Raw genomic sequence first — 19661 nt, 5'->3', positions numbered from 1 at the left:
TGGGAGGCGGAATGAACAAAAACCAGCAATTCCTGAATTTCTTTTAGGGGGGGCGTTTATACCGTTCCACGTGTGGTAAAATGGATAAAGCAGTTTTATTCTTCGGGTCAGTACGATTACAGTGATACCTCATTTATGTAATTTTTTTTATGTTTTGGCGCTTTTACACAATAAAAACTATTTTATATAAAAAAATAATTGTTTTTGCATCGCATTATTCTGAGAGCTATAACTTTTTTATTTTTCTGCTGATGATGCTGTATGGCGGCTTTTTTTTTGCGGGACAAGATGACGTTTTCAGCGGTACCATGGTTATTTATATCCGTCGTTTTGATCGCGTGTTATTCCACTTTTTGTTCGCCTGTATGATAATAAAGCGTTGTTTTTTGCCTTGTTTTTTTTTTTTTTTTTTGCGGTGTTCACTGAAGGGGTTAACTAGTGGGACAGTTTTATAGAGCGGGTCGTTACGGACGCGGCGATACCAAATATGTGTACATTTATTGTTTTTTTTTTTTTTTTTTACATAAATAAATGGATTTATTGGGAAATGTTTTTTTTGGGGGGGGGGGGATTTTTTTTTATTTTTTTTTACACATTCTATTTTTTTTTTTTTAACTTTCTAACATTGTCCCAGGGTGGGACATCACTGTATTAGATCAGATCGTTGATCTGACACTGTGCATAGCACACTGTCAGATCAACGATCTGACATGCAGTTTAGCTTGCTTTCCAGCGCCTGCTCTCAGCAGGCGCCGGCTAGCCAGGTCACTTCATGACCCGGAAGGAGTCCGGCGGCCATCTTGGATCCGGGGACTCCTTCCGGGTCACCGGAGCAACGCGATCTCATTGCGTTGCTCCGGTGGGAGAGCGCAGGGAGCCCCCGTCCCTGCGCGATCCCCCTCTATGCCGCTGTCACTACTGACAGCGGCATCAGAGGGGTTAAATGCCCGCGATCGGTGATAGCGCCAATCGTGGGCATTGCTGCGGGGTGTCAGCTGTCGTATACAGCTGACCCCCGCACCCGATCACCGCGGGGCTCAGCGCGAGACCGCGGTGATCGGTGCGCCGTACTAGTACTGCTGCTGGCACTAATGCAGTGCCGGCAGCGCAGTACTAGTACGGAGCATGTCGCGAAGGGGTTAAGCTTGACGGATGGCCCATGTGGTTTCCGAGTATTTCTCGCAACCATAGGCTTGCATTGGCGAGTCTCGGACGATATACGAATAAAATCGCCGCATGCTGCGATGTTATATGCATGTCGAATACGCCTGAGAAATAATACGGTGATGTGAGCTGCCCCATAGATTAACACTGGTCTGAGTGCTATGCAATGTTTTCTCGCATAGCACTTGCCCATATTCTACGGTAGTGTCACGTCGGCCTAAGGTATACAGTTTTAGTATTTTTTTAGCCTTGTTTCTTAGCATATTGACATGTTTCAATGTGTTTTTTTCAGTTATGACTCATTCTTGCATTAACAAAGCAGTGGTTGTATGGGAATTGGCAATCTATGTCTTCTAATGATCTGGAGAGAGCTAACCATTCACACCATTAATTGGTTCTTCTGCATGATGCCACCTCTTTAGGAAAAGAGTTTTGAGGAAGAAGAAGTGAACGTTACAGCATCCAATCATTCCATTGGAAATATTCCCAGTACCCCATATAGAAGAACTGTCTGTTCCAAAAGCGCTAGAAACATTTTCAGTCAAGTCAAGTGAGGATGAACAGGACACTTGGTGTCATGAAGATTCTTCCTCTCACGACCCAGACTTTCTGTCGGCAACCTCAACTGCATACTTTATAACACAAAAGTGAACTGAACGATCTTGTTAGAGATTTGGTTATGCCCAAGAATAATGCTTAGCTCTTAAGTTCCATGCTACGGCAGTGGAATCTCCTAGAGAGGGAGATGTTTGGATTTCTTTATTTCACAACCGTGATAAAGATCTTGTCCAATGCTTCTTCATGGAGGGCGATATTTTGCTATGCAAAAACATCATCAGTTTAATGGAAGCTCTGTAAATGTCATGTTCCAGAGGAATTTTGGCTCTTTGTCAATTCGTCCAAAATAAGCCTAAAAACCGTCTTGCTGCATAATGGCAACACGCTACCTTCAATCTCAGTTGGCTCTGCAGTCCAAATGAAAAAATCTATGACAACATGAAACAGCTGTTGAGGTGCCTGAACTATAGCCCCTTTGTGGTGACTTAAAGGTTATTGCCAAGGTGGATACTCAATGTACTGCTGCCAAAAGAATATCACTACAATAAAAGAGACTGACATTCACTTCATACTAGAAGTAAAAATGTCCTGCATCCTGCACTTGTTGACCCATATAAGATTTTCTTACCACCATTGCATATCAAGTTGGGCCTAATGAGGAACTTTGCAAAGGCAATGGATAAAAATGCAAAAGCCACCTTTTGCTTTGATGACTGCTTTGCACACTCTTGGCATTCTCATGATGAGCGTCAAGAGGTAGTCACTCGGAATTCTAGCAGCAGACACATCTCTACAACAACTGTTAAGAGGAGACTTTGTGCAGCAGGTCTTCATGGTAAAATAGCTGCTAGGAAACCACTGCTAAGGACAGATAACAGGCAGAAAAGACTTGTTTGGGCTAAAGAACACAAGGAATGGACATTAGACCAGTGGAAATCTGTGCTTTGGTCGGAGGAGTCCAAATTTGAGATCTTTGGTTCCAATCACCGTGTCTTTGTGCGACTCAGAAAAGGTGAACAGATGGACTCTACATGCCTGGTTCCCACCGTGAAGCATGGAGGAGGTGTGATGGTAGGGGGGTGCTTTGCTGGTGACACTGTTAGGGATTTATTCAAAATTGAAGGCATACTGAACCATCATGCTACCACAGCATCCAGCAGGGCTATTTAACCAAGAAGGAGGGTGATGGGGTGCTACGTCAGATGACCTGGCCTCCACAGTCACCAGACCTGAACCCAATCGAGATGGTTTGGGGTGAGCTGGACCGCAGAGTGAAGGCAAAAGTGCCAACAAGTGCTAAGCATCTCTGGGAACTCCTTCAAGATTGTGGGAAGACTATTCCCGGTGACTACCTCTTGAAGCTCATCAAGAGAAGGCCAAGAGTGTGCAAAGCAGTCATCAAAGCAAAAGGTGGCTACTTTGAAGAACCTAGAATATAAGACATAATTTCAGTTGTTTCACTCTTTTTTGTTAAGTATATAATTCCACATGTATTAATTTATAGTTTTGATGCCTTCAGTGTGAATGTACAATTTTCATAGTCATGAAAATACAGAAAAATCTTTAAATGAGAAGGTATGTCCAAACTTTTGGTCTGTACTGTATCTGTACAAAAGTGGTATCATTAAAAAATGTCAGCTCGGCGCACAAAAAATAAGCCCTCATTCAACTCCAGATCACGAAAAATGGAGACACTACGGGTATCGGAAAATTGCACAATTTTTTATTTTTTTTTAGCAAATTTGGAATTTTTTTCACCACTTAGATGAAAAAGAACCTAGACATGTGTGGTGTCTATGAACTCGTAATGACCTGGAGAATCATAATGGTAGGTCAGTTTTAGCAGTTAGTGAACCTAGCAAAAAAGCCAAACAAAAAACAAGTGTGGGATTGCACTTTTTTTGCATTTTTGCCGCACTTGGAATTTCTTTCCCGTTTTCGAGTACATTACATGGTAAAACCAATGGGGTTGTTCAAAAGTACAATTTTTCCCACAAAAAAATAAGCCCTCACATGGCAAAATTGACAGGAAAATAAAAAAGTTATGCTCTGGAAAGAAGGGGAGTGAAAAACAAAAACGCAAAACCAAAAAAAGCTCCGTTCATGAAGAGGTTAACCTTGAGATTGTTAATATTTTCCAGCAATTTTGGTTCTCAAGGCCTCAGACAGTTCTCTTCTCCTCTTTCTGCTCTCCATGCTTAATGTGGCACACACAGACATACAATACAAAGTTTTATTTAACTTTTTTCATATTGCCCACACCTGTTACTTGCAACAGGTGAGTTTAAATGAGTATCACATGCTTGAAACAAAGTGGTTTACCCACAATTTTGGAAAGTTGCTGTGGGAGGTCGGCCCACTTAGCTGCTCCTCGAAGTAGACACAGGCACACGTGTGGGTAAGTCTCTGGGTCGTTTGTTGCATCATAAACCAAAAACCCAAACTGGTAACAGAAAAGCAGCCTGTCAGGCTCAAATCAAAATTAAAAAGTTCATATACAGTCCTGCCCAGTTTCTCTGGGACAACACCTATGGCTTCCTTTCCTCCACACACACAGAGAAAAAAAATTAGCTGAACATTCAACTCCAGCTACACCCTAGAGGTGGAGATATGGTGGGTAGACATCCCTCCCATCTCTGACCTGTAGACCAAAAATGGAAAAAATAAAATGGCACTAAGAAACAGTCTACTTACTGGTAGACATCCCACCCATCTCTGACCTACCCACCATAAGGCTATGTGCCCACGTTGCATTTTTTAAGCATTTTTGACACATTTTTTCTGCTGCAGAAACATTTAAAAAACGCTTACAAAACGCATCCCATTATTTTTAATGGCATTCCACAATTATTGTGACCATGCTGCATTTTTTCCACAGTGGAAATGCATCGCGGAAAAAAGCGCAGCATGTTCATTAATTTTGCGGAATCGTGGCGATTTTGCCGCTATAAAATTGTACTGGGACGTGTGGAAAAAAACGCATGAAAAACGCAAGAAAAAAGTGACAAAAATGCAAAAACAGCTAGAAAAACGTGAGCGGATTTCCTGGCAAGGGGGTCCGGTTTTGATGAGGAAAATTCTGCTTAGATTCTGCATCATGGGTACATAGCCTAAAAGCCATGCCCATATAGCAACTGGATTGCACTCAGCACATATCATGCTGGAGAAAACACTTATGGCTTTCACATCACACAGAAAAGCAACCTTTGTGACACATATCTCCCCTCCCCTCATGTACGGCAACAGTGACCCTTTCACATATTTCCCCCTCTGCCAAAAGTCGGGGGTTTTGGTACCTTGGGACACCAAAGAGAATTTGGGAGAGGGCATCTGCGTTCCTGTGTAGCTTCCCGGGCCTATGTTCTAAGTGGAAACTGGAACCTGAAATCCTGGAGGCCTAAGTACAATCTAGTCACCCGGGCATTCTTATCCTGTTTCTCCCTTAACCATCTCAGAGTGGCATGATTGCACACGAGTTTGAACCTCGGGCCTAGTAGATAATACCTCAACATTAGTGATGAGCAAGCACTAAAATGCTCGGGTGCTCGTTGCTGATTGGAATGCTCGGGTACTTGACCCAAGCAACGAGCCCAATGTAAGTCTATGGAAGACCCGAGTATTTTTACTGCGATCCCCGGGGGTCCTTTTAAGGTTTAAAAACATCTAAAAATGATGGAAACACTGGTCAAATGACACAGGGACATCATGGGGAGCACCCCTTGAAGCTTTCCTGACTCCTAGTTCACAGCTGTCAACAATTTTTTCTGACATTCATGCCATTTTTCCCAGTGCCAAAAAAAACACTAAAACGAAACCAAAACGGATTTTGCTGGGAAATATGTTAAGGTACATCCATTGCAGGTTAATGACTTGCCTGTAAGGCAAAATATTTAACCCCAGACCGAAAATTTCCTACACCACTTGGGCTTAGTTCAGACGCAGCAATTTTTAAGCGTTTTTCAACTTTAGCATTGCTTTCAGCCACTACAAATGCATTCACTAGGAAATGCCGTTGTAACATTTAACAACTATAGCTGGCCATGTGATGTGTGACACATAAGGAGACCCATCTTATTTCATTTATGAAGGAGGGACTCTTAAAGTCACAGAGCCTATTTGTACTGGTGCATCAGGCGGCATTAATATTATTAAATGGCCATTATTAAACTGTGGGACTCCAAACTGTTGTAGCCTATGCTGTGAGTGGATGGGCTGCCAAGAATTATGACACACCACAATACCCCTTTCATAAGATTCCAGGAGGGCCTCCTGAAAAAATGTTGCATTGAATGCAAGGCCTGCCCTGCTACCAATTCATATGCACCCCATTATGCCTTGGAACCTACATACTGGATGGGCACATGAAAATCCTACAATATGCATTTTTTACAATATGCATTTTGTACTCCTGTACTCCTTAGGCTATGTTCAGATTGCGTTAGTGCAATCCGTTTAGCGCCTAGCGCTAGCGGATTGCGCTAACGCAATGTGATATAAAGGGGTCACGTTAAACGTCCCCGCTCTCGCAGATCTCCGATCTTCGAGAGCGGGGAACGGACGGCGGGCGCGCCTCAGACGCTGCAAGCAGCGTCCGCGGCGCGCCACAAAACACCGGCACATCGCTAGCGCGTGTCGAAAATGGCACGCGCTAGTGATGCGCGTCCCCATTGCTGTTATCGGGGCGCGCTAACGGACGTGTTGCACGGCGTTAATTTTGCCGTGCAACGCTGTCCGTTAGCATGGTCCCATTAGCGCAATGGGAACCTAGCCTTAGTTTTACACATTGGCAGCAAGCCCAGCTCTGCTGCATAGTCCTATGCACCCCATTACGCCTTGGAACTCACATATTGGATGGGCCCATGAAAATCCACTTCACAATATGCATTTTGTACAGCCAGAAGTCGCCAATGATTGACATAAATGGGTCTAAGTTAATTACTATTAATGGGGCTTTAGTGCAAGATTTCCAACATATCAAAGAAAATGGCTTTTCTGCGCCAAAAAAATTTATTACACTTCCATGCAAAGTGTGCGCTTTCTCCACAGAAACACTTGAAGATTTTTTTTTTTTTACTGTTTTTGTATCAGATAAAGAAAATAATGTTGCTTCCCTGAAATCGTTTTCTGATGGAAAAAAAAGCATTCATTGAACTGTTAAACTGTAGGCAACGATCATACATTGCAAGATGGCGGATGTTAAACAAGGCATGGTTCCCAAAAATTTTTTTTCAAATGTCAGAAAAGTGCGTTCTTCCCCTGCCAAATCCCTTTCTCAATGTTTAAATAAAAATCACATATAAAATCACACAGATTTAAGGAGAACTGACTGCAAGAGAAAAAAAGGAAAGAATCTGTATCTCTTCTAACAAAACTCACTAAAACTTCAGAGTTGTGGCTGATAAAAATATCACCAAGTAGTCCAAAAGCGAGTAAAACAGAATATTTTAAATCCTTGCAAGACTATAAAGTTTACTAATGTGACACGAAATGATGTCTGTTTTCAGTTAAGATTTTGAGAATATCCAACAATGCAGTCTGAATGACTGATGGGGACCATGAAACGTCAAGCTGTCAAACCCTTTTCAAATGGTAATAAAATCCCAACAACATGTTGAGAGCAGGATGCACTACATTGAAGGACGATCAACTTTTTGTATTTTTTAATGGTATGATAGTTCCCTCTTTGCAGAATTATTTACAGGAGAATTTAGCAATTTTATTTGCCAAGTTTTTAACACTAAGGTTCAGATACGGTTTTAAAGAAGGCTAATACTTGCAATACAACGCAATTTTATTGCTAAGTACAAAATTAAAGAAATAATATGATTGAATAGTATGAGTGCGTACACTTTTGTATATGTTAACATACAAAGGTTAAGTACATATAACGATTAACTACATATAATGATTAAGTATATAAAAAGATTAACTGCATACAGTATACATACATCATCACCAAGAGGCTGGAATATCAGAGAAGTGACACCAAGAAAGAGAACCCCTGGGAGATTCACTACACTGCATGGGCGTCCCCAATTATGCAGGTATGAACACACTGTACATGTACAGGTACCCCAGTTTTTGCATCTGTCTTTAGTCATGTTCCTCTTGTCTTATATAGTGATTTACACTATGTAGTAACTCTAGTTTCACCCAGCCCTTCAAGTGGCCAGCTTTCAAGGTCGGATGAAACTGAAATATGGAGTCATCAGACGAGGGGCCATAAACCCTTAGAATATTAAAGCAACAAGGATTTAGATAAAACCACCACAGGCAGAGGTTCAGTAAACCTTAATATTTTACAATGACAAACAACAAACATATAGAAGCTTAGAACTGTTTGTGAAGTGAATAAACAAACATTTCTCAAGATTGCCTATAATAGTACAGAACACGTTCACCTTGGTCATCTAGTGGCAGGTAAGGAAGAGACATTGTAGGAAACCAAGTTAAGAAGTAGGCCCAATGTAGGGGTGTGGGTCTCTGAGACTTGTAATGGAGTGCATGGCCTGACAAGCATTTGCCCATGTGGGGTCAATTTTTAAAAAATATTTCATGAGGATCAATAACACCCTTACCAAAAAATTGACTGTCTTTAGCAGCATGGAACACGTGAACCCTGGTGATCTAGTGTTTGAAAATGATGAGAGGTGGAGAAAGGCCTCATTAAAAACTAGTCCCAATTTAAAGGATAGGGTCTCCTAGACTTATACTGCTCATACACTAAGTGTATGGGATAACATACATTTCCCCATGGGGGTACATTTAAAAAAAATATACTATGGGCATCATAGACACCCTTGCTAAAATATTGACTGTCTGTAGCAGCACAGAAGACGTTAAGCCTGGTGATCTAGTGGTGGAGAATGAGGAGACATTGCTGAAGGCCTCATTAAAAACTAGGCCCAATGTAAAGGAGTGTGTCTCCTAGACTTGTAATGCCCATCCACGCAGTGCATGGGTTGACAAACATTTCCCCAAGGGAGATACATTTTTTAAAAATATACTATGGGCATCATTGACACCCTTGCGAAAAAATGGACTGCCTGTAGCGACACAGAAGACATTAAACCTGGTGATCTAGTGGTGGAGAATGAGGAGACATGAAGAAAAATCATAATCAAATAAAACAAATAAATAAAAAATGTGAATCCAACAATAAAATTTAATAACAAAAGGGAGGGGCAAACACAGGTTCATAGATTTGAATCCAGAATGTGTATAGCGAGATATGTTTGTCCCTAGCAACAGCTCAGAGACAGGGCTATAAATAAAAATATAATATAAAGGTCTATGAATTATTTTCTATTGCAGAGGTATACACTACCTCATTTGAGGACTGTCCAGAGATAGAGAAAATGAAAAATCTAAGAATAAATGGGAATAATAGACGTACATCTCTTGTTTATGATATTTTCCCCTGTGAAAGTAACATTTGTTTTGGTTCCCAATTAGTACCGGGCATCATAAAAACACCCTTGCACAAAAAAAATTGTGACTTTGGCATCACGGAATCCATTTACCCTGATGTTCTAGTGGTTGTAGATGATGAGAATGAGGATAAGGAGGAGGATAACACCAAACAGGCCAAATCTGGAAGTATATACCCATGTGTGGTTGTTAAGAGGTGCATGAAAATACACCTCCCCAAAAAAAGAGAATGTATTAGAGGTTATGCTTCGCTGTTTTCACTTTGTGGTGTACAGAAGTCTTTCCCAATCCAGCCCTTGTTCATTTTTATACGAGTCAGCCTGTCACCCTTTTCAGTTGACAGGAGGATGCTCTTATCTGTTATAATTCCACCAGTGGCACTAAAAACACGCTCTGACAGAAGGCTAGCAGCAGGGCAGGCCAGGATCTCCAAGGCACAGAGAGCCAGTTCATGCCACATGTCCAGCTTGGATACCCAATAATTAAAATGCACAGAGGAATCCCGGAGGATGTTTGTACGATCTGCAAGGTACTCCCTCAGCATCTTCCCAAATATTGCACTTCTTGTCACAGCACCCCTTGCCTCTGTGCCACCACAATGGGAGGGTCTGAGAAAACCATCCCAGAACTTTGCCATTGTTCCCTTGCTGAACTGGATTGTACTTCTGTCTCTCTTGCTTGGACTCCTTGGTTGTACAACAAACTCTGACTTCTGCTGCCAGCGTTCTCACATGGGAATTTTCTAAGTAATTCCACTACAAGGGCCCTGTGGTACTGCAACATTTTAGTACACCTCTCTGCCTCTGGCAGAAAAGATTGAAAGTTCTCCATGTAGCGTGGGTCTAGAAGTGTCACCAACCAGTAATGAGTGTCACCAAAAATGTTTATAATGCAAGGGTCACGTGAAACACAACGCAACATAAAGTCAGCCATGCGTGCCAGACTGCTAACAGGCAAGACTTCCGTGTCCTCACCAACAGGATCACTGACCATGCTGTCCTCCTGCTGCTCACCCTCATCCTCCTCCTCCCTGTCTTCAGGTCATCATCGCTGAACAGACGGTATGACAGCTGTGCTTGTAGTACCATCAATAGCGCATGAAAGTAGCTCTTGTTCTTCCTCCTCCTCATTGCCTACCAATCCACGTTGAGAAGACATGAGGCTGGGCTGAGTGTAATACCCTTGTATGGTTCCTTGCTTCACGTCCTCATGCACTGCCTGAAATGCATCCTCTTTGATTGTGAGCAGAGAGATTTTCAAAATGTAGAGAAGCGGGATGGTGATGCTAATTATAGCATCATTGCCGCTCACCATCTTGGTGCAGTCCTCAAAGTTTAGGAGCATGGTACATATGTCTGACATCCATGTCCACTCCTGAGGTCTTATGTGTGGAGTCTGAACTGAATATTGATGGCCTTGTTGATGTTGGTAGTCAAGAACTGCCCTCTTCTGCGCAAAAATCCTTTCCAACATATGCAGCGTAGAGTTCCAGCACGTGGGGACATCACACACCAGTCGGTGAGCCGTAAGCTGCAAACGCTGCAGAAGCACGGCAAGGGCGGCTGAATCTGTAGCTGACTTTCTAAAATGGACAGACAAACGGCATACTTTCACTAGCAGATCTGACAGCTGCGGGTAGCTTTTCAGAAAACGTTGAACCACGAGTTTAAGCACATGGGCCAAGCAAGGTACATGTGTGAGCTCACCTTTCCTCAGTGCGCCACACACAACCATGCCTGGCTGTAGGTTTAGCAGTGTCATTCAAATATGCAATATGTTTGTATGCATATTAGCTTCAGCACAGCCTGTTGCCGCTTGGCTGAGACAGTGCTGTAGTGCTTCCAGATTCTCAGTGATGTGTTGATTTCAGAGATGGAGGCTGAAGACGAGGAGGAGGAAGAGGTGCAGGAGTGTGAGATCTTTAGGAACACCTGGGGTGGACCTGCAGATCCACGACAATGAACCTCCCAAGCGTGAGCTGACCAGGTAGACCACCCCCTATACAGGAAGCGTTAGGGGCAGACCCAAGGGAGACTATTGCTGCAGAAGCTGGAACCCGGAGACAGGTAGTAGGAGGTACAATAAAAAGAAACTGGGCATAGGACGGACAGAGCAGGGTAAGATGAAGTACAGTTTGGTAAGAGCTGAGTACAGGTGAGACCAAAGGAGCACTGGGAAGGGGAAGACACAAAGGAAGCTAGACAGGACAGAGACACCAGACTATTGAAAGGGAAAACTAAACAGCTCTTCAGAGTGTTCAAGTGCGGGATCAGCTGTCTCAGGGCACTCGGCATGGTGGGAGGAAGTGAAGATCAGGGTGAGGAATATCCGGGCCACACTCACGGCTACTCAGACTTGACCGTGTGGAAGACATGGTGGTGGTGCTGGTGGTGGCTAAGTGACTGGAAACATTATCCGCTATCCAACCAACAACTGTTTCACCACTTCAATAGTGGTGTGCTGCGGTCCCCTAGAAACTGGGACAGAAAGGTCGAGAGAGAAGATGTGGATCTTTGCTATGGCCCACTTTCAGCTTGGCCACGGCCTCATCCTCTGCATGCATCATCAGCATCACGTTCACTTCCCCATCCCTTGCCCATTTCCTTACCCATTTTAAATGGACTACTGCACTATTTCAAAAGCTCAACACAAATGTATTTATTTTGAATTAAATTATAGCTGATCAGCATGTCTGCAAAGCTACAATTTTTCAAACAGAGAAACACCAGGCCTCAGCATGACATAACAGACGGTACTACATTTTTTGGGGCCTTTTTGGTGAATTTAAAACCAAAAACAAAAGAGTGGCACAAGGCTAGCACACAGAACTATGCTACATATGCCTGCGGAAGTACGATTTTTCAAAAACATACACCAGGACTCAGCCTGACATAGAATTGTATTAATGTGTTTTTTGGTGAATTAACCAAAAATTTTTTACCAAAGCTAGCACACAGAACTATGCTATGTACAGTATGCCTGTGGAAATACGATTTTTCAAAAACATATACACCAGGACACATCCTGACATAGCAGACTGTATTAATGTGTTTTTTGTTTTTTGGTGAATTTACCCCCAAAAAATTGACTAAGGCTAGCACATGGAACTTACGCGATGTATGCCTGGAGAAATACGATTTTTCAAAAACAGAAACACCAGGCCTCAGCCTGACATAACAAACTGTATTACATTTTTTTTTTTGTTTTTGGGTGAGTTAAAAAAAAAAGTGGCACAAGGCTAGCACACAGAACTATGCTATATATGCCTGCGGAAATACGATTATTCAAAAAGAGATACCGTATATACTCGAGTATAAGCCGAGATTTTCAGCCCAAGTTTTTGGGCTGAAAGTGCCCCTCTCGGCTTATACTCGAGTCAAGGTGGGTGGCAGGGTCGGCGGGTGAGGGCGCTGAGGTATACTTACCTGCTTCCAGCGATCCTGGCGCTCCCCCTGCCATCCCACGGTCTTCGGTGCTGCAGCTTCTTCCCCTCTTCAGCGGTCACATGGGACCGCTCATTAGAGAAATGAATAGGCGGCTCCACCTCCCATAGGGGTGGAGCCGCCTATTCATTTCTCTAATCAGCGGTGCCGGTGACCGCTGATTAGAGAAAGAAGCTGCGGCACCGAAGACCAGCTGTGACAGGCAGAGGGAGCCGGACGTCGGGACAAGGTAAGTATGTAATGTTCACCTGTCCGCGTTCCACCCGCCGGGTGCCGCTCCATCTTCCCGGCATCTGCGCTCTGACTGTTCAGGTCAGAGGGCGCGATGACGCATATAGTGTGCGCGGCGCCCTCTGCCTGATCAGTCAGAGCGGAGAGACGCCGGGACCGGACGCTGGGAGCTGCAAGCAAGAGAGGTGAGTATGGCTTTTTTTTTTTTTTACTGCAGCAGCAGCGGCAATGGCAGAGCTTTCTATGGGGAACTATGAACGGTGCAGAGCACTATATGAGGCACAGCTATAGGGAACTATGATCGGTGCAGAGCACTATATGGGGCACAGCTATAGGGAACTATGTACGGTGCAGAGTACTGTATGGGGAACAGCTATAGGGAAATAATGAACGGTGCAGAGCACTATATGGGGCACAGCTATAGGGAAATAATGAATGGTGCAGAGCACTATATGGGGCACAGCTATAGGGAACTATGAACGGTGCAGAGCACTGTATGGGGCACAGCTATGGGACAATCATGAACGGTGCAGAGCACTATATGGGGCACAGCTATAGGGAACTATGAACGGTGCAGAGCACTGTATGGGGCACAGCTATGGGACAATCATGAACGGTGCAGAGCACTATATGGGGCACAGCTATGGGGCAATAATGAACGGTGCAGAGCACTATATGGCACAGCTATGGGGAAATAATGATCTATTTTTATTTTTGAAATTCACCGGTAAATGCTGCATTTCCACCCTAGGCTTATACTCGAGTCAATAAGTTTTCCCAGTTTTTTGTGGCAAAATTAGGGGGGTCGGCTTATACTCGGGTCGGCTTATACTCGATTATATACGGTACATCAGGACTCAGCCTGACATAACACACTGTATTAATGTGTTTTTTGCTTTTTGGTGAATTTAAACCCCCCTAAAAAAAATTGAACAAGGCTAGCACACAGAACTATGCTATGTATGCCTACGGAAATACGATTTTTTTAAAACAGATACACCAGGACTCAGCCTGACATAACAGACTGCATTAATGTGTTTTTTGCTTTTTGGTAAATTTAACAAAAAAAAATTGAACAAGGCTAGCACACAGAACTATGCAACGTATGCCTGCGGAAATACGATTTTTCAAAAACAGATACACCAGGACTCAGCCAGACATAACAGACTGTATTAATGTGTTTTTTGCTTTTTGGTGAATTGAAAACCACAAAAAAAGAGTGGCACAAGGCTAGCACACAGAACTATGCTACGTATGCCTGCGGAAACACGAGTTTTCAAAAACAGATAAACCAGGACTCAGCCTGACTTAACAGACTGTATTAATGTGTTTTTTGCTTTTTGGTGAATTTAACAAAAAAAAATGAACAAGGCTAGCACACAGAACTATACTACGTATGCCTGTGGAAATACGATTTTTCAAATACAGAAAAAAAAACAGCCCTCAGCCTGACATAACGGACTTTAAAAAATTTTTTTGCTTTTGGGTGAATTAAAAAAGAAAAAAAAGAAAGTGGCACAAGGCTAGCACACAGAACTATGCTACGTATGCCTGCAGAAATACGATTTTTCAAAAACAGAAACACCAGCCCTCAGCCTGACATAACAGACTATTAAATTTTGTTTTGCTTTTGGGTGAATTAAAAAAAAAAGAGTAGAACAAGGCTTGCACACAGAACTATGTTATGTATGCCTACAAAACTATGATTTTTAAACAGGTACACCAGGCCTCAGTCTGACATAACAGACTGGATACATTTTTGAGGGGGAACTGGTGAATTTTTGAAAAAAAAATTGCAGCTAGGTATATAGTAAATATGCAGCAGCAACAGACAGTTGTGCCGCTTTTAGAGGTATGCAGTGGGAGCTATGTACGCACATACAGCGCCTGCAGGCCTGGCACTGATGTGGATATGCTGTGCCCTGCCTAACTAGCGCTGCAATCTCAGGACCCACGAATTAGCCCTAAAAAGGACTGTTGGTTTCTCAGGAGTTGTGGACTGAACAGTTGAAGACCTACACTAACTATTAAATGAACGATTCTGACCCTATCTCTGCAGCAGCTCTCCTCCTCCTGAATCCGGAGCTGAATGCAGCGAGCAGGGTGGCGCCAGGTGTCTTATACTTGTGATGATGGTGTGCGGCCAAGCCAGTCACTGCACGACCACAACAAAGATGGCTGTGGCATTTCATGGCCTGGCAGACAATCCCTGCAGAGTGATTGGGTCTCTAAAGTCTGCCAAAAAAGCTGGGTGGAGACACCAGTTCCCGCCGAGTAATCCCGGAAATGCTCGGTGCTCACCGAGTATGACGAGTACCGTGATACTCGGACGAGTTACGAGTAGTGGCGAGCGTGTTCACTCATCACTACTCAGCATATCTACTGCCCATTTTATAGCTAGACACTTCTTCTCTACAATAGCATAATTTTTATCGCATGACAAGTGCTTCCGGCTCAGATACAGAATGGGATGCTCTTCCCCATTTATTTCCTGAGACAGCACGGCTCCCAACCTGACTTCTGAAGCATCCGTCTGGATCACAAAATCATTGCTGAAGTCTGGTGCGACCAGAACCAGATGTTTACACAGAGCCTCCTTCAGCTCCTGAAATGCCATCTCTGTGTCAGCAGTTCATTTAACTAGGGTCAACTTGGTACCTTTAAGAAGAGCCGTCAAGGGTGCGGCGATTATAGTAAAACTTGGGATGAACCGCCGGTAATAGCCGACAATTCCAAGAAATGCCCTCACTTGCTTCTTGGAAAGCGTTTGAGTCCACTTCTGAATTGCCTCGATCTTATTTATCTGCGGTTTAATTTTGCCCCTTCTGACGACATAGCCTAGGTACTTGGCCTCTTCCTTCCCTATGGCACACTTTTTCGGATTTATATTAAACTCTGCACTTCTTAAAGCATCCAGAACTAACTGTACCTTTGGCAGATGACTAGCCAAGTCAGGGCTAAAGACCACAATGTCATCGAGGTACACCATGGCATACTTCTAATGCGCAGCAAGGATCCAATCCATCAACCTCTGAAAGGTGGGTGGGGCCTCCTGAAGACCGAAGGGCATCCTTGGGTATTGAAAACACCCATTAGGCATGGAGAAGGCTGTCTTCTCCTTGGCACTCTGGGACATTGGATCTGCCAATAGCCTTTCGTCAGGTCCAGGGTTATAATGTAACTCGCGGGTCCAAGTCTCTCAGCGAGTTCGTCCACATGAGGCATAGGGTAAGCAACAAAACTAGAAACTTCATTCAGCCTGCGGTAGTCATTGTAAAACCACCACTCACCATTGGGCTTCGGCATGAGGACAATGGAACTCGACCATCCACTTTTCGACTCTTCTAGCACCCCGAGGTCTAGCATCCTCGTCACCTCATTTGATATCACCTCTCTCCGTGCTTCTGGAATTCTATAGGGCTTGAGGTTCACCCTTACATGTGGTTCTGTCAACACGTCATGCTCTACCACCTGCGACTGCCCTAGCATCTCTGAAAATAGGTCACGATTCCGCTGCAACAGCTCCCAACACTGTTGTCTCTGGACCAACGTCAGAGTCTCTGGTGACATCATCCACTGTGACTTTGGGACTGGCTTCCTGGCAAGGGGTGTCCAGCGATTCTCAGTCTTGCTAGGGTTTGAGCAAGTTCACATAATATACCTGGCGCTGCTTCCTTCACCCCGGCTGGTGTACCTTGTAATTAACTTCACCCAGCTTTTCCACCACCTCATATGGGCCTTGCCACTTGGCTAGGAACTTGCTCTCCACCGTGGAGATAAGCACACGGTCCGTCAGCTGGAACTGCCTCAGCCTCGTTGATTGGTTATACACCCTTGCTTGTGCCTCCTGTGCCTGTAGAAAATGCTTCTTCATGATAGGCATCACTTTTGGCATTCTCTCCTGCAGCTGGGTGACATGCTCTATGATGATCTGTGTGGCATGACCTCAGCTTCCCATGTTTCCTTGGCGGCACTCAGACCATCCTCATGAAGTCGATTTCTAACCAGTCCAGGAGCCCTCGTGGATGTCGACCATACAGGACCTTGAATAACAAGAAGCCAGTAGATGTCTGGGGAACTTCCCTGATGGAGAAGAGCAAAAATGGAAGCAGGTAGTCCCAGTCTCGACCATCCTTCTCAATTACCTTTTTGAGCATGGCTTTCAAGGTTTTATTGAAGCATTCTACAGGGCCGTCGGTCTGTGGATGGTACACTGAGGTTCGCAGCTGGGCAATCTGTAGGGCCCAACACAGTTCTATCATTACCTTGCTCATAAAGGGAGTTCCCTGGTCTATCAAAATCTTCTTTAGCAGGCCTGCCCTAGCAAAAATATGGACAAGTTCCCAGGCAATACTCTTAGCTGAAGAGTTTCTTAGGGGTACTGCTTCAGGGTACCAGGTCACATAGTCCATAACCGCTAGAATATATTGGTGCCCTCGTGCAGACTTAACTAAAGGATCTACTAGGTCTATGGTAATTCATGCAACTGGGATCTCTATTACCGGTAACAGGACTAGAGGACTTCGGAAATTAGAAGAGGGAGACGTTATCTGGCAGGTGGGACAGGACCTACAACAATCAGGATCTCCCAGTAACATCCTGGTCAATAGAACCTCTGCAATATTCTTTTCTGCATTTTCTCCTCCCCAAATGCCCCATCAAAACATGCGAATGGGCCATGTCTAGAACCCTCCACCGTTATGGCCCTGGAACCAACAGCAGCTACACTATTTTACCTTCCCTCAGTGTAGTTAGTCGATACAATAATTCGCTATTGACTGTGAAGCATGGGTACCTCGTGTCAGCCTCCATCTCTTCAGGAACCCCATTAATCACAGACATATTTTCAAAGGCGCCTTTCAGGGTAAGATCTCACATCTGACCTCGGCCTCACTGGTCACTGGTTCATCTTCATCACCAACTAAGATACACAAGGGGAACTCCTCCACCTCCGACTGTGACGGGGATGCATCAGGGTTGTGCTGCTCCTGCCTGAGTCACTGGGCACCCCTGCCTTTCACCACAAGTCCCAGAACAGGCTGAAGTCATGCCCGATTATCACGGTGTGCAGCAAGTCTCTGACTACCTCAAGAAACTTCATACCATGGCTCGTTTTAATTAACACTCTGGCAACAGGGTAATCTTTGGCATCCCTTTGGATATAGCGGATGCCCACATCTTTCCCTGGGATCAACTGGTGGGGAAGCGTGGCCCTTGTCAGGGTCACCAAACATCTGGAGTCCAAGAGTGCTGACACCAGTACTCCGTTTATGGTCAATGGGACATGACTGCAGCACCTCTCCAAGCTGATAGTCCACACTGCAGGCTGGGTAGGCATAGTACGAGTAGCGTCTGCCTAGGCTACAATACATCTGCTCGGAAGACATAGGACAAAGGGATGCTATGTGTCCAGGACCGTGACACCACCAGTAGACAAGTCTTTACAGCAGCCTTTGGTAGCCCCTCAGCGGCTCCTGGGGACCCCCAAGGTGGCACTGTTACCCATCTTTTGGTACTAAGGCTCCCGCTGGGTACCCCAGTATGGAGCTGTACCACTCCCCGGCTTCCTTAGGGTCCTCTCGACCATCTGGTACCTTTTTATGAGGCCCACCAAGTCATCCGCATTACAGGGATCTCCCTGGGCAACCCAGGTCTGCACCGGCCAGGGGAGGGAGTGATTAAACCGGTCCATGACCACAATCTGAACTGGAGTGGAGGACTCTGGCTGCAACCATTTCTGGACCAAATGAAACAAGTCAAACATTTGGAAGGTTTATCACCATAATATGCCCAGTGATAACCCTTTGGGCTCTGACAGACATAGTGACCCCTGAGCGTGCCAATATCTCCGTTTTCAACTTGGCATATTCCTGGGCATCCAGTAATGTTAAATCATTATATGCTTTCTGGGGCTCACCAGTCAAATAGGGGGCCAGCACCTCTGCCCACTGCTCTGGTGGCAGCTTCTCATGCTCCACCACCTGCTCGAACACAGTCAAAAACACCTCTATATCATCTCCTGGTGTCATCTTTTGCATGGCTCATCTTACCGCTTTCTGGATGCAGGAGTCATTACCTTGATGTGGGGGAGGGATGGTTTCTCTGCTGCGGACATCTCTTGCCAGGAGTTCCATCTGCCTTTGCTGTATTAGGAGTTTATTAATCTCCTGCTATACCTGGTGCTATTGCTGTTGGCTCAGGATCAGGTGTTTGAGTAGCTCCTCCATTTTGTCCAACCGCTGTTACATCCCTGTAGCTGCCTTCGCCCAGGACATATGGTTTATCTACCACTGCTACATGCGTTACTGGAATGTTGCCAGCATCCAAAACACCACTTGGGGAAGGTCGTCTCACATAGTTGCTCCTCGAGGTAGACACAGGCAGATACAGGGGCTGGCTGGCAAATTTTAGCCTGGGGCAAGCACACAGCAGTGGCCATGATTAGTGGCCCATCCTTAAAGGTGTTTTCGGATCTTAAGCTACATGTCTACAGTCACTATGTGTGCATCCTCATATCGTACGCAATGTACTCTGTGAAGATTCTGTGGTGCCGGAGCCGGGAACAGGTGGTCTTGTGACCGCAAGCATGCGATATATATATTCCCAGCCACATTCTGACTAGACTGTTTCTGGCCTTGTTCCATACAGTTGCATTAGGCCATGCAAGCCTAGTCAGCATGTGATCGCATGTATGCAAATCACAAACTTGCAGTCACACACCCGCCGAATAACCACAGCACTGCGAGCAATGTGAGGATTCACAAGTCTGCAGTCACAGAGAATGACACAAAGTGAATGCACCAATGTCACACACACATGCACAGCCCCACTGTA

Source organism: Ranitomeya imitator, chromosome 3 (genome assembly GCF_032444005.1).
Source record: "Ranitomeya imitator isolate aRanImi1 chromosome 3, aRanImi1.pri, whole genome shotgun sequence".
Lineage (NCBI taxonomy): Eukaryota > Metazoa > Chordata > Amphibia > Anura > Dendrobatidae > Ranitomeya > Ranitomeya imitator.
The sequence above is the reverse complement of the archived record's forward strand: the minus strand, read 5'-3'. Positions refer to the sequence as shown.